This window comes from Rhamphochromis longiceps, linkage group LG22, assembly GCF_057381845.1.
Source record: "Rhamphochromis longiceps isolate RC_006_pf linkage group LG22, R_longiceps_female_GT1.1, whole genome shotgun sequence".
Taxonomy (NCBI): domain Eukaryota; kingdom Metazoa; phylum Chordata; class Actinopteri; order Cichliformes; family Cichlidae; genus Rhamphochromis; species Rhamphochromis longiceps.
The window spans coordinates 27,800,978-27,815,699 of record NC_140577.1 but is presented as its reverse complement, the minus strand read 5'-3'; the positions used below and the strand labels follow the sequence as shown (position 1 = coordinate 27,815,699).

General features: G+C 38.0%; 1 long non-coding RNA gene across 1 annotated transcript; it reads right to left on the bottom strand.

The window, feature by feature from the left end:
• Window positions 1–8,377: 8,377 nt before the first annotated feature.
• On the bottom strand, window positions 8,378–10,905 carry LOC146644248 (uncharacterized). Its single transcript, XR_014909216.1, has 3 exons — window positions 10,838–10,905; window positions 9,976–10,019; window positions 8,378–9,058 (listed from the first exon to the last, which is right to left on the bottom strand). It is a non-coding gene; the product is annotated as an uncharacterized LOC146644248 (long non-coding RNA).
• Between the last annotated feature and the right edge of the window lie 3,817 nt (window positions 10,906–14,722).

The following is a 14,722-nucleotide window of genomic DNA, read 5'->3' as shown; positions in this document are numbered from 1 at the left end:
GCTGGTACCACCAAGGCAAAGACTAGTGAGCTCTCTGGACGTTTGCCTCAGGTATGTTTTTATCCACACCTGACTAGGTGTGGCCAATTAGCACCAGCTGAACACACTGAGCAGATTAGAGGCTGCAGAGGGACGTAACAGATGTACATTTGTTCTTTCCTATTATTCTAACTGTTTGAAAATAGATCTTCTCTTGAGCTTCATGTGCTCCTGGTACTTCAGTTAGGTTTATGATGTCATCTTCAGTGATAAAATAATAAAATGATGGCAGAACCTGCGATTTGTTACTGGTCAAACCTTTAAAGTAAGTGATAAAACTGATGAAAACAGTTTGCATCAGTCAGCTACTGACAATCACTGCAACCATGTTCATCAGCCTGTAGCAGATCTGGCAGGCTCCCTGGTTGCTGACTGAAACTGCATCCTCCATTCCTGACACTGAGGTTTCCTTCTACTTCTGTTAAAAAATTTTTTTTAAAATCACTAAACTTAACTAAAAGTGAATAAAACTAATGGTCAGTAATGGTGGCTTTGATTTCTGTATCTCAATGGTTGTGCTGCCCCCTCAAATGTCAGTACCGGGATGTGAGTGTGGTATACTTGAGCTGCTCAGGTATAATCTTTCTAAATATCCTTGAAGGAATCACTGGGTTTGATGCACTTTTTTTCCTTTATTTTAGAAGTCTTTGTTGTTGTTGTCAAATTAATGTAATTTCATGTATATGGTTTGGAGTAGAACCTATGATGATTTAGACCTCATGGGGTGAACCCAACACTGTGATGGTTCTCAGGCTGTGGCAGGGTCGGCACGCTTGAAGTACGCGCACTACGCACGGTGCGTGCGGAAGTGAGAGGCTTGTGAAATGGGACGGTCTAGTCTCCGTCGCGCTTCCCAGGTTGCCTAGCAACCATGATACTAACCGCTGGAAACGTGTCATACAATTTTGTTTGACAGAAATGAAGGAGAACATATTTTGTTCATTTGTTTCTACAAGAGCTTTGTGTGATTTGATAAGTATCTGAGGCTGAGACCACAGGACAGTAAAACATGATTTTTGGGCTTCATTTCTGTACTGAACAGTCATTTAAGATTAGTTAGTAAATAACAATTAGCTAATGTTTTTCATGAGACAAAAGTCATATCACTTTGGTAATGTAAATATAATATGGCCAACATTATAGTTATTATATTAATCATTATTAGCTATTACAGCAATGAACATGAACTCTGTGTCAAATACTGAGCCTCAGTACAGATTCAAGTTGCAGTTATTTATATGTCTTATCACCTTAAATCTTCACTCAAAGACAAGTGTCTTTGACAGTGCATCTATAGGTGTATCATATATAGGAGACAAATGCTGTTCCTTCAGTATGTTGGCATTACTAAATTTGGCTCATTGCTTACATACATTTATAAAAAGAAAATGTACAAGCTGTGATAACTGTTTCTGATAAAATGAAGAGTAGACTGATATATTAAATATTCCTTTATTGTCATAACTGCTTTAAGTCATACAGAATAGATATCAGAGCCTTAAACAGGCTTGCTTCTGCTAAATGGGTCAAACTGGGCAGAAGTACATTTATTTTTAGGTCCATTCTGCTGCTGATACATACAAACCAGATTGCAACAAAGTTGGGACACTAAACAAATTGTGAATAAAAACTGAATGCAATGGTGTGGAGACGGCAAATGTCAATATTTTATTCAGAATAGAACGTAGATGACAGATCAAAAGTTTAATCCGAGAAAATGTATCATTTCAAAGGAAAAATATGTTGATTCAAAATTACACGGTGTCAACAAATCCCAAAAAAGTTGGGACAAGTAGCAATAAGAGGCTGGAAAAAGTAAATTTGAGCATAACGAAGAGCTGGAAGACCAATTAACACTGATTAGGTTAATTGGGAACATGATTGGGTATAAAAAGAGCTTCATTGTGGGATCACCAATTCCCACAATGTTGCGCAGAAAGATAGTGGAGCAATATCAGAAAGGTGTTACCCGGCGAAAAATTGCAAAGACTTTGCAGTTATCATCATCAACTGTGCATAACGTCATCTGAAGATTCAGAGAATCTGGAACAATCTCTGTGCGTAAGGGTCAAGGGCGTAAACCCATACTGGATGCCCGTGATCTCCGGGCCCTTAAACGACACTGCACCACAAACAGGAATGCTACTGTAAAGGAAATCACAGAATGGGCTCAGGAATACTTCCAGAAACAATTGTCAGTGAACACAATCCACCGTGCCATCTGCCGTTGCCAGCTGAAACTCTACAGTGCAAAGAAGAAGCCATTTCTAAGCAAGATCCACAAGCTCAGGCGTTTTCACTGGGCCAGGGATCATTTCAAATGGAGTGTGGCAAAATGGAAGACTGTTCTGCGGTCAGACGAGTCACGATTCAAAGTTCTTTTTGGAAATGCGGGACGCCATGTCATCCAGACCAAAGAGGACAAGGACAACCCAAGTTGTTATCAACGCTCAGTTCAGAAGCCTGCATCTCTGATGGTATGGGGTTGCATGAGTGCGTGTGGCATGGGAAGCTTGCATGTCTGGAAAGGCACCATCAATGCAGGAAAATATATTCAGGTTCTAGAACAACATATGCTCCCATCCAGACGTCATCTCTTTCAGGGAAGACCCTGCATTTTTCAACAAGATAATGCCAGACCACATTCTGCATCAATCACAACATCATGGCTGCGTAGGAGAAGGATCCAGGTACTGAAATGGCCAGTCTGCAGTCCAGATCTTTCACCTATAGAGAACATTTGGCGCATCATAAAGAGGAAGGTGCGACAAAGAAGGCCCAAGATGATTGAATAGTTAGAGGCCTGTATTAGACAAGAATGGGAGAGCATTCCTATTTCTAAACTTGAGAAACTGGTCTCCTCGGTCCCCAGACATCTGTTGAGTGTTGTAAGAAGAAGGAGATGCCACACAGTGGTGAAAATGGCCTTGTCCCAACTTTTTTGGGATTTGTTGATACCATGACATTTTGTATCAACATATTTTCCCCTTAAAATGATAAATTTTCTCAGTTTCAACTTTTGTTCTGTGATTTACGTTCTATTCTGAATAAAATATTGACATTTGCCATCTCCACGTCGTTGCATTCAGTCTTTATTCACAATTTGTTTAGTGTCCCAACTTTGTTGCAATCCGGTTTATACTTTAGGTTTCTGAATATTAAACTTGTTTCTGCCTTTCATAGTGTGTAACTTGAAGGCCCTGAGTACTTTCTCCCACACTGAAAACACTGGAATGATAAAATATTTTGAACATTACCTAATGAGACTGAGTCAGGACAGGCAATTAGTTATTTTAAACTTTCCTAGCAGTCCTTCACAAACAGGGAACAGTCTGTCTATCCTCTCCATCTGTCAGCTGCTGCTGGCTCTTCCTCCTCCTCTTCCTCACACACTGCTGAGTTTTTCCTGGTGGATCATCAGGGGTGCAAAGCCTCACAGGTGATGTGCAGCAGTGGGTCCCTCAGTCTGTCCTCACTCTGGTCACTTGCAGTTGTCACACATGGAAATCAAATGTGTGATAAGCTGCAGGATTCAAACACAAGTGTAACTTATAAATACATGTTATACTTTTATTACACAATCAGAGAGAGAGTGCAGGACAGACAGACAGGTGACAGTCTCAGGTGTAGACACTGCTACACAACAGCACAAGAGAAAGAAGATTTAGTGTTTGTGTTATTACGAGTGCTCAACAAGAAGAGTTCCCAGTGGACACATGTGTGACTCCTGTGATTAAAGCATCTTTCTTTCAGCTTAACGAGTGAACCGTCAGCTCGTTCAAACACATATTAAAGCCCGTTTGGCTCGACACCACCGAACAGAGGCAGCAATATAACATAGCTAACATTAACAGTGCAGTGGATCCTGCTTGTGCCGTGATATTTGGCAGCATTCACTGACTTTCAGCTTGGTGTGTTTGTGGATATATGACTGACTTTAATCATCCATTAAAGTATCACATTTTCTGTAAGATTAATGTCAGGTATATATATAGCGGCGTATATTTTAAAGTAAAGGTTTTAAAACCCAGTTAGTACTAACATCGCTAATGGCACATAACTTTGCCGGCATGTAGGTGTGTAAAGTTAGGGTATTATTGTTTTTAGCGTTGCTTTAATGAATTTTGTATATTACAGCAACTTGTTGTGGTATGAGGCCACTTGTATGTGACCGTTTGTGTGGTGGAACCACAGATCACTTGTGAATGTGATTATTCGTGGCTGCTCTGATTTTGTGTTGTAGCAGGTTGAATAATCGTTTTGGATTTGACTTTTGTACCCCTTTATGTTGGTCACATGTTAGTCTTTGTGCAGTCAGTGTGGCAACTTTAAATCCTAATGCAGGGGCATCCTTGCTTAAAGATGCCAACTTAAGAAATGCGAGTATTTAGTTTTGTGTCAGGAGAGCAGGTAATAAACTGCTCAAGTTTTGGCTTTGGCTTAATAAATTTAGGGGTCCTAGAGGAACCCTTTTGAGTGAGGTGGTGTTACGCCCCTCTGCAGCCCCTAATCTCCTCAGTGTGTTCAGCTGTTGCTAATTGGCCACACCTAGTAAGGTATAAATAAATGCATACCTGTGGCAGGCTATTCAGGAAGCCTGTTGCCTTTGTGGCAACAGCCATTTGAGCCAACCTGGGATGTCATTTTAAGCTAAAACCTCTTCTCACTTACACTCTGATATTCGTCTCCTTTTTTATGTTGCAGCCTCGAGCCGGGTCATAACACCTCCCCTTAAGTTTTCCAAAAAAAAACCAGATAGATGATCCTCAAGTACTTAGGGAAAATATTCTGTGGAGTCATGAGACAGTTTGTGGATAGTTTGAATTCTGTTATTTGTGGTAGTGAGATCATAAAGCTAACACAGTATTTCATAAAATGAACATCAAACAATTGATGGAACCATGATTCTGCTCTGTCTGAAAATCCTGAATGCTTTTCTGGGTTCTCCATTAGGTCATAGTAGTTCACAGCCCGGGATTCCAAGCATTCTGATCAGGTACTACACTGTGACGTCGTCAGACTACATGCCACCGATTGGCTGATAAGTAGCGTCAGTTAATGAGTCATTGAGCGCCATTTGCGAAAATTAAAACCGCAATTTTTGAATTTCGGTGATCATATTTGAATCAGGGAAATTTTGCCCCATACAGTCAGAAATATTGTATTTCTGATCACTTATCAGTACATATCCTTATTTTTACATCTATAAAAACAAAGCTGACACTTGTGAGACTTGATCAAAGGTGTAAGCATCTCAGCAGATGCCTTTGTGTCAAAGTAACTGAGGATAATACAGAAAAACATGAAGGAGATTTTCCTGGCCTGGGATTTTATAGCAGATAACCTTAAAATATTCTGCAGTATATACATTTGTTCAGTATTGAAGTGAAGAAATTAGGCTTTCGTGTTGGAAATGTCCGGCCTGTTTTCCAGTGAGATATTTAAAAGTATGTATTTAAGTAATGCATACAAAACACTGACTGTTTCTTAAGGCATTAAAGCAGACTAAATTATATGTTCTATTTTTAAGGTTCGCATTGTGGCCTAAGTGAGGAGGGTTTGAGAGGTCTACAGAGCATCATCCTCAGAAAACGACAGAATGTGAAACAAAACAAGCTGCACGCAAGACAGTGTTACATGCAAGTTTTGTCAGGAGCAAAGAACATTAACCTTGATCATACTTCCGACGATGACTTTTACAGTGACTCTGAATTTTCTAATTAAAGCCGGTAATAAATATCTGTAATATATCAGTTTGTCCTCAAACTTATATCAACTTCCTACCTTGCAGGTTTAATGCTGGGGGCCCCAATTTTTTCAAGTTGGCCATAGACCAGTCATTGACAGTGCATTCCCAAGACTTCATCACATCAATGCATATAGTTTTTTACAAAGACAGCTGGCACATTTTTATTTAATGTCATTCGTAGAGCTAAAAACAACCCTGTTACACTGTTTTTAAACATGCATTTTGGTAATACATAATAGTACACTGTTATGTATCAGAGGGAGATTTTGTACTTTTTACATTTTTGTCATGTTAAGTTACTGTAATATATTTTTGGCTCACAGAATTTACAAGACATATTGAAATGTGATTGATAGAACTTTGTAAGCAAATTTCAAGTATGCTTGTCACAGGTGAGAGTTTTCATTCTTGAGTATTTTGATGTACATGTTAAGTATATTTTCATGGTATGTATCATTCGTATCAACAGTATCAATAATGTTTGAGTGCATTACTAGTACTTGTGCTTATTTTTAAAATAATCATACTACAGTACAGTAGGCAGTTCAGCTGATTCTGTCACAACAACCCTGATCCACAAATTAACTTTTGGATATATAACTTTTTTTGTTTAGTTCCAGTTGTACAGCGATGTGCTCAACCATATTTTTTTTAAAATTTAGAGTATTAATTGATCCAGTGGTTACTAAGCCTACAGTGTCTTAGGGTGGACCAACATCATTGTCATTTTACCCCCACCAAATTTCATTAAATTGTCTGTATCACTGTAGTTTATTTGTTTTTATATTACCAATGACCACAATCAAATAAAGTTGAAAAATAACTGTCAGTTTGATGTTTTCATGCAGTTTCAATGGATCATTTTGTCACCACAGTTAAAATTTAGCGACATTTATATTTCCATGACAAAGACATAAAACACATTTCTGTTTAATATAGTTATGACTGTAGACTTGATATGTAAAAACTGAAAATGACTGCCAATCATGTAAGTAACTTGTGAAAAAGAACGTAGAAATCTATTTCACAAACAAAAACAATTTCTTATTATGCAACCCTTTCAATACTATAGCCCACACCAGATCAAATTTAGGTATTTGTGACACATACAGCACATAAATTTATTCCACAAAAGGAATAGATGGATGGCCACTATGGAGAAAGGCAGTCCTGAAACTTCATCAGGAGGACAAATCGTTGTGTGCATCAACTTCACAGTGTCTTTTGGTCTTTTATCAAAAGATATTTGCCATTTTTTAGTTTCTTTTAAAGTTCTTGGTTAGGTTTAGGGATTAAAGACCAAATCCAGATTATAATATAAAAATACTGTGACACATCATCAGTAGTGGGCCTTGGATTCATTGGGTGTTTTGGCCCTTACCAGTAGACACCCTCATAAATGGAGGCCCTGCCAGGGTTGATCAGGCCCCGCGGTGTGTCACTGGTTGATGTGAAATTGTTATTTCTCTTCTACTTTTTCCTATTTAGTTTTCTACAATTTATTTTCTTCTATCACTTCACTGCAAAACGATAAGTACTATTTAGGTCTTTAGTGCTTAAAGAGCCTCACTTCTTAAAGAGATAGAAAAGGTGAAAGAGAAAAGAGATAACATAGAAGAGAGGAGAGCCGGAACTGGGGCATGTGATCTGGCATCCCATACCTCCGCGCCCAGATCGGGCTGTACCCTCTACATCTCCACTGCCTCCCACAAACAGGAAAAAGAGCTGAGGGTAGAAGCAAAACCTTTTTTCATTCCTGCCTTATGTTTCACTACCATGAGGTTAACTGCACAGCCCCAGGAGCCCTGAAACAGCTGTATCAGTCAACAAGGCTTCAGGTCTATCACAGTACAAATTATAGTGTTATGTTTTCTACCCTTTTGATGCCCCCTGCTTAGGTAGCTCCACCACAGTTTGATCAATTCTGGGCATGTGTGTTGCGGATAGCTGACTGCCCAAGTGATCTCAGCCCTCTTTAACCACAGCCAGTGATTGGCCCACTCAGCAGTGTTAGCTAATTTTCTTATAACCTGCAGCAGCACCTGTCCTCTGGCTCCAATCTCTTTAAGCAGTTTTGCTATTGTACTGGCCCCTAACCCTAAATAGTAGTTCAGGTCGTATCTCTCAACAGAAACAGCTTAATGCTCTTTCTCCTATGACGGCCAATATTTGTTAGTAATCTTCTAAAGCCAAAAATGACATAGTCCCAATATACAGGGTTAAGTGCTGTTAGAGCTCAGAGGGTTGACTTAACCCTCTAATAATCAATGTAGTTAAAATACTCAAAAGAATGTTGTCAGTGGTAATGGGACAAAGCCACATTCAATGTTGATTTTAATTTGAAAATATGTGTACATAATCTAACATGCTTATTATTTGTGGGGACATCACACTTGAAATGATTACTGGTAGTGCAATTTGACATTTTCTGTGTTCTATGTATACATTATATGTGTAAAGCAGAAAAAATAATATTTGCATAGAGAATGAAGTTATATAACAGTGTAGGTGGATCAAGGCCAAGTCAATGTTGAGCATCTAAGAAAATTATGAAAGTTGATACTACTAGTAATGGAAACTTTCAGTCTCAACATCAAACAGTACTACAAGTTCTCACATCTCAATAGACCTTTGATTTTTTATTTTACTTTTCATTGACAGTACTCAGTACAATTTCACCAGCCTTCATACTTTAAACTAAACAGAACACCTGTTTACAATAACAACTTCATATGAGAAACAAAGGGAAACAGACTGATGTGTTTTATGGATTGAGTTGCTAGCTGCGGGTCATATTCACCGTAACAATTATAACAGCCTACACTCACTTTTTAAAGAATGTAGCAAATATAAATGCTGTACAAAAACATTCAAGTTAAGAACACAGAACTACTATTGTAGTTAACAACATAAGATAAAGTCTTTTTTTACGTAACACAATGCATTTTAACAAGTATAAATATTTGTCTAACATTTCTAAACAATCAAACTGCTGAAAATGAACATATCCAGTCTGTGAACAGAGAAGATCAATGTGACATCTGGATGTATGGACCTTTGGTTCCACATATTTCTGAAAGTGTTCCTTGTAGACAGTACACAACTTCAGTTTTCAGACATTATATCTTACTTGTTTGTAACATGGAAAAACAAACATCACAACATCATAAGAAGACTTCCTCAGTGGCTGAAGGAGGTGGCACATCTGGCATGGCAAAGTGGTGTTGAAATTCACTGGCTGGCTCCCACGTGTCATCCCAGATTTTCCCACTGGAAAATATAATTATTGAAAGAAACAACACCAAAAACATTAATATCATGTTGGGGATTACTTCGTGCTTTTTATGTTTAACACCAGAGGTGGAACATGATAAAGACATTTCCTTAAGTACTGTACTAAAATGCAAATTGTCATTTTTATGGATATTTTCAACTTCTGCTACACTATTTGTAATTTAGATGGATTACAAACAAAACACTACTGTACAGTTACACTCGACACATATGAAAGACTTAGTTATTGTTTTTCAGTTGAACATTTCATAATATCCTTTCTGTGAAGTGAAAATAAAAATTGTTCAAATGTGATAATTAGTTTCTTTTGGATTATTATAAAGGCTGTTGTTTACTCTTTAATTTGTAGAGATTCATTGCTGTCACACAATTGTAATGCTAGAAATACAGTATGCAAAACAACTGAAAGCTTTCACAGTGTGATATTAGTACTTCTTTGGAAAGTTCAGAATCTGAATACTCCCTCCACTGCTTAGGCGATTTATCCTTTGGCACACATAAATCTGTGTAAGACATGGACAAATTCTCTCCACTTTGTCAAAATCCTGATAGCTTTTATATATTTCTTACAATTAATGTGAGTGCTCTTATGGCCCCAGCACAGTCCAGCTGGAATTATTCCCAGTACTTTTGCATCTAAGTAAGACACTACGTGTGTTTTCTGAACAGTTTCAAATATATTTCTTATTAAATTTGTTATTTTATGATTCGACAAAGATGGCAAAAAACTTTGCAATAATCCTTAATTGATTAAATAATTGAGATAGGATAAGAAAAAAAGCGAGAAGTAAGACGTGACAAAACACCTGGTTTTCCATTTTCATTTGTGCTCCAAAAAGGTAATCGATGGAAACAGAACATTCTCAGAGAATGAAATATCAAGAGCTTCTTACCAAACAGAGCAAGGCAACCAACGCACTTTTACTTCTGTGTTCCCCTAGACAGAAGGAATCAGAGAGGCAATCGTTAAATAACATGGTTAATGGATAGGTGTCTTCATAAAGCTTGTGTGTAATCCAGTGTGCACACCTGAGACACACACAGACCCATGTAAACACACTTTGATAGATGTGTAGGTATGTGTATGTAAGGCATTTCTGTTTATAAAAAATAATAATAATAGGATTTTGAAAAGCATGTATCCAATTGTGGCATTCACAAAAAATTATTTTGATCACAGGTTTAGTTAACTGCGTCTATCTGTTTTTGACTCTGGCTATGTTCTTTTCCTCGGAAAGTTTGACGTACTTGTAACATCATACACTGACATAATCAATATCATCCCATTATGAATTGTTTGAATTGTGTCCATTTAAACACTTCAAACTACACATGATTATCTACTATTTATAGTGAGACAGGGCTGGTCAGCATATATCAGGATCTATAAATTGTGCTTTCTATGATCCTGATTCAACAAGAACAACTGAGGATATAGGCTTACACAGAAAAAAATATGATCCTTCCTCATATACAGTCATTTCTATGTTAGCCATGTAGGTTTTTGTAGCAAGATGTAGCAGTATTCAATGTCTGTGATTAATTTTGCAGAATTGTTTAAGAACAAACACATGAAATACAATACAATCTTTTAATGTAATTCCATTAATCATTTCCCTTCACTAATCTCAAAAGTACATTTGAATTTACCCATGTAGCACAGTTCATGGCTGTAGTGCATGGATGAAAACAACTTGAGATAGGCTTACTGTAAAAAGTCTACTGAAAAGCAAATGAAAACATTTTAAGTATTACCTCATTTATCCTGCTCTCAGTGACTTCTTCAAACTGGAACACCTTCTGCCTACTACATCTTCGACAGCCTAAGAAATGAAAAATTACATTTAAAAAAAACATAAGACTCTGTATACACAAGAAATCAAATATGAGTTTTCACTCAAGAAGTGAAAATCTGTAATATCCTCCTGATTGCCATACTCCATTTGTCCTCTGGGGTCAAAAAGTGAACCCACCTCAGTTGAGTTTTTTTTTTAAAGTACATACCATAAATTGTGAATCAATTCTATGTAAAAACTTAGTTTCACTTAGGACCAACAAATTAACAAAAAAAATTCACCCTTCATTTTGCAATTGAGTGCCACCAGACCTTGTTTATATAAATGCATACACTATTTGTTGAGAGAAACTAAAATGTTCTCTCAAAGTGCGTTTTAGTTTTCTCAATCCAATCAAGTTGAATTACAAAGTCCTCTTGTTGTGATATTTTGATACTACAGTTAGCATTTACAGGATATTGTTTTATAGTGAACGAACAGCTTTTTTATTAGGCATTTAATTTAATTTAATACGTAAGAGCGTGATTAGCCAAAGCAGACGGTAAAATGACTGCATGTATTCAGAGGAGTTGGAGAAGATATCTTACAGCTGTAGCAGAATGATCGACAGATTTCCAAATATCAAAAGGATTGTAGAACAGTTTATAAAACCGGTGCAATAAATTCACCCAATCGCTAGCTGTGCCATTACCCAGCATACATCGCTCACTCCGTCAATGCAAGAACCTATACACAAATAACAGCCTGTAATTAGTTTTATCTGCAGTAATTTTCTCTCAGATAGTTGCCTGCATTATATAATTTATTGTGTTCAGTATAGGTCGTTACAATGTGATTTGGAAAATGTCTAAATATACCGACAAAAACCACTTCCGCGGCAATCTCTTCAATCGGAGGACCCTTCACGTCAATTCCCGATGCGAGAGGGGTACCCTGCGCGTCCATATGTGCAGCAGAGGGGCCTGACCATGCGTCACACGTTTGAAGAGTTGGGAGTGAGAACGTGTTGGAGCTGCATGCAAAAAGATGTTTTGTTAAAAGGGTTGGCGTAATAAGCAAATGCTTCAGCCAATACCTTTTGATTAGCCTTGTCTCATGCTTTCTTGCTTTGTGGTAGATCTTTGTTCTGTATTCATTGAGATATTTGAATGCTAATCAATAAAATAAAATAAAAAATAGTAACCATCCACAACTATTTTCAGTTGCGGATGATAAAGGATTCAGAAAGTTTATTCATGCAGGTCCATATAACAGAGAATATGCATCTTCTTTTTGTTTTCATATTATAATTTATATTTAATTGTGTTGTGGTTTGCCATGTTTTATGTTGTTTCACTTTAAATTTGTAAAAGGAAAAAGCTGAAAATTTAAATAGTTATATAGTATTATATGATTTATTTATTTCATTTTATGTGGAGTGAATAAATAAAAGTATATTTATGGTGGCCCCTACAGACAAAGCACATACAAACTTCAAATCGTGTACGAACCCTGAAGCACGTACAAACTCCAAAACACGTACAAACTCAGAAGCACATAAAAACTCAAAACACGTACAAAACACAACAGAAATGCTCCAGGATGCTAGGGGCTACACAAGCCAGCAAGTACCAACGACCGGATTTGGTGTGTTTATTTATTTATTTTTTCATTATTTGACTATATATGAATGCTTGTGTATAAATACACAAACAATACACATATGCTTTCATGCTTTCAATTGTGTAATTTAAGTGATCTAGGTAGCTCTGTTTTGGAAGTTCAGTTCATGCTAGAAATGTGTTTTGGAGTTTGTACGTGTTTTGTCTCTAGGGGCCACTGCATATATTTATATATAAACATATATAAATAAAAACACTTTTTTTACCTTAGTAATTCCTTTTGTGCATAATTTTATATTATTGTTAATAATAAATTAATTAAAGCAACAAAACAACCTGAAGAGCCGGTTCGGAGCCGAAAGAGCCATCTCCACCATTATTGGACTCATCTCGGACGGGGATGAGTCTGCCTACAGGAGGGAGGTTGAACGTTTGGTGTCCTGGTGCAGCCACAACAACCTGGTGCTGAATGCCTAGAAGACAGTGGAGATTATTGTGGACTTCAGGAAGCACACAGCTCCATTCCCCCCCATCATCCTGACTGACACCCCCATCACCTCTGTGGACTCATTCCGCTTCCTGGGTACCACCATCACCCAGGACCTGAAGTGGGAGCCCACCATCACCTCCGTCATTAAGAAAGCCCAGCAGAGGATGTACTTCCTGAGGCAGCTGAAGAAATTCACCCTGCCAACACGGATGATGATACAATTCTACACTGCAATCATCGAGTCCATCCTCACCTCCTCCATCACCGTGTGGTACGCTGGAGCCACTATCAGGGACAAACAGAGACTGCAGCGTGTTGTGCGCTCTGCTGAGAAGGTGATTGGCTGCAGACTCCCATCTCTGCAGGACCTGTACACCTCCAGGACACTGGGGCGTGCAGCTCGGATCTCAGCTGACCCTTCTCACCCTGGACACAGTCTGTTTGACCTGCTCCCCTCAGGCAGGAGGCTCCGGTCCATTCGCACCAGAACCTCTCGCCATAAGAACAGTTTCTTCCCCTCTGCTGTTGAACACATGAACAATAACCGTATGACTGTTCCCACCCCTAACACATGACCCTACGCTGTGTTCACTGCATCATTCCATGTTTGGCACTGATCACCACCTGCACTCATGTATATATCATGTATATATCTATCTATCTACTTAGCACTTTTAATTCTTCTTCTCATTTTTATTTTCATGTCTATTTAAGCTTAATTTATAACAGTATGTTTGCACTGAAGCACCGCAGCAATTTCCTAATGTTGTAAACCCGCTCAACATTTGGCAATAAAACCCTTTCTGATTCTGATTCTCTTTTTAGTGAGCCGAACCGAAAGAGCCGGTTCTCTAAAAAGAGCCGGAAATCCCATCACTAGTGTTTACCCAGATAGCAAGGAAACGTCTTTGTGCAGAATCCGTGCACCAGCTCTCATTTGCTGTTTTAGCTGTTGGGTGGTTGTCGACATTTTGTAAGGTTTAACCTGATATTCTGGCATTTTGAGCAAAATGAATTTATATTTAAAAGTCAATTCAGGATTTTAATGAATCAATATCGTGTTATGCAAGCTAGAATTGATTTTAATCGAAAAATCGGTTATCAAAACCCACCCCTAGAAGGTACTAATGGAAAAGGGCCATATGCATGCTGCTTTTATTCTGCCTTTAGTGGCATCTTAGTCCTCCTGGCACCTGGAATTGAAACCCTTTTGTTTGGGGAATGATGAGGTGAAAGTTTTCTGTCCTTATTTCTTGTGAAGTGTGAAAATGTTTCACTCAGTACAGTGCGCTCCAGCTGTGAGGCTCCAGCTGCTGTTATGCAGCTGATGAATTGGTCATTGTGCACTGACTGGTCCTGGTATTCTCCTAACCCCAAAGCTGTTGCTGCTGAGAAAAATGTAATTTACACAGCTGGAGAAGCAATGTACAGGAAGTACCTCCCCACTCTGCTTTTTCTGATTTCACAGTAGTCCTCCAGTCTGACTCCCAGTCATTCTCACACATCTCCATAATGATGTTGGTGGTACAGGACCACTGTTTTATCTACTCAGACAATCACTATCAGACACGTAGTAGTAAACAAAACTAAAGTAAACAAAATCAAACATCAACATTTTTATGTATTTCAAGATTTTTATTATTTGTATTGTAATGGCTGATGGATGGTGAAGACTTTGCAATATAACTGTTGTTGTGAATATTTTCACAACAACAGTTGTGAAAATAAAACCCCAACAATCAAATGATCCCCT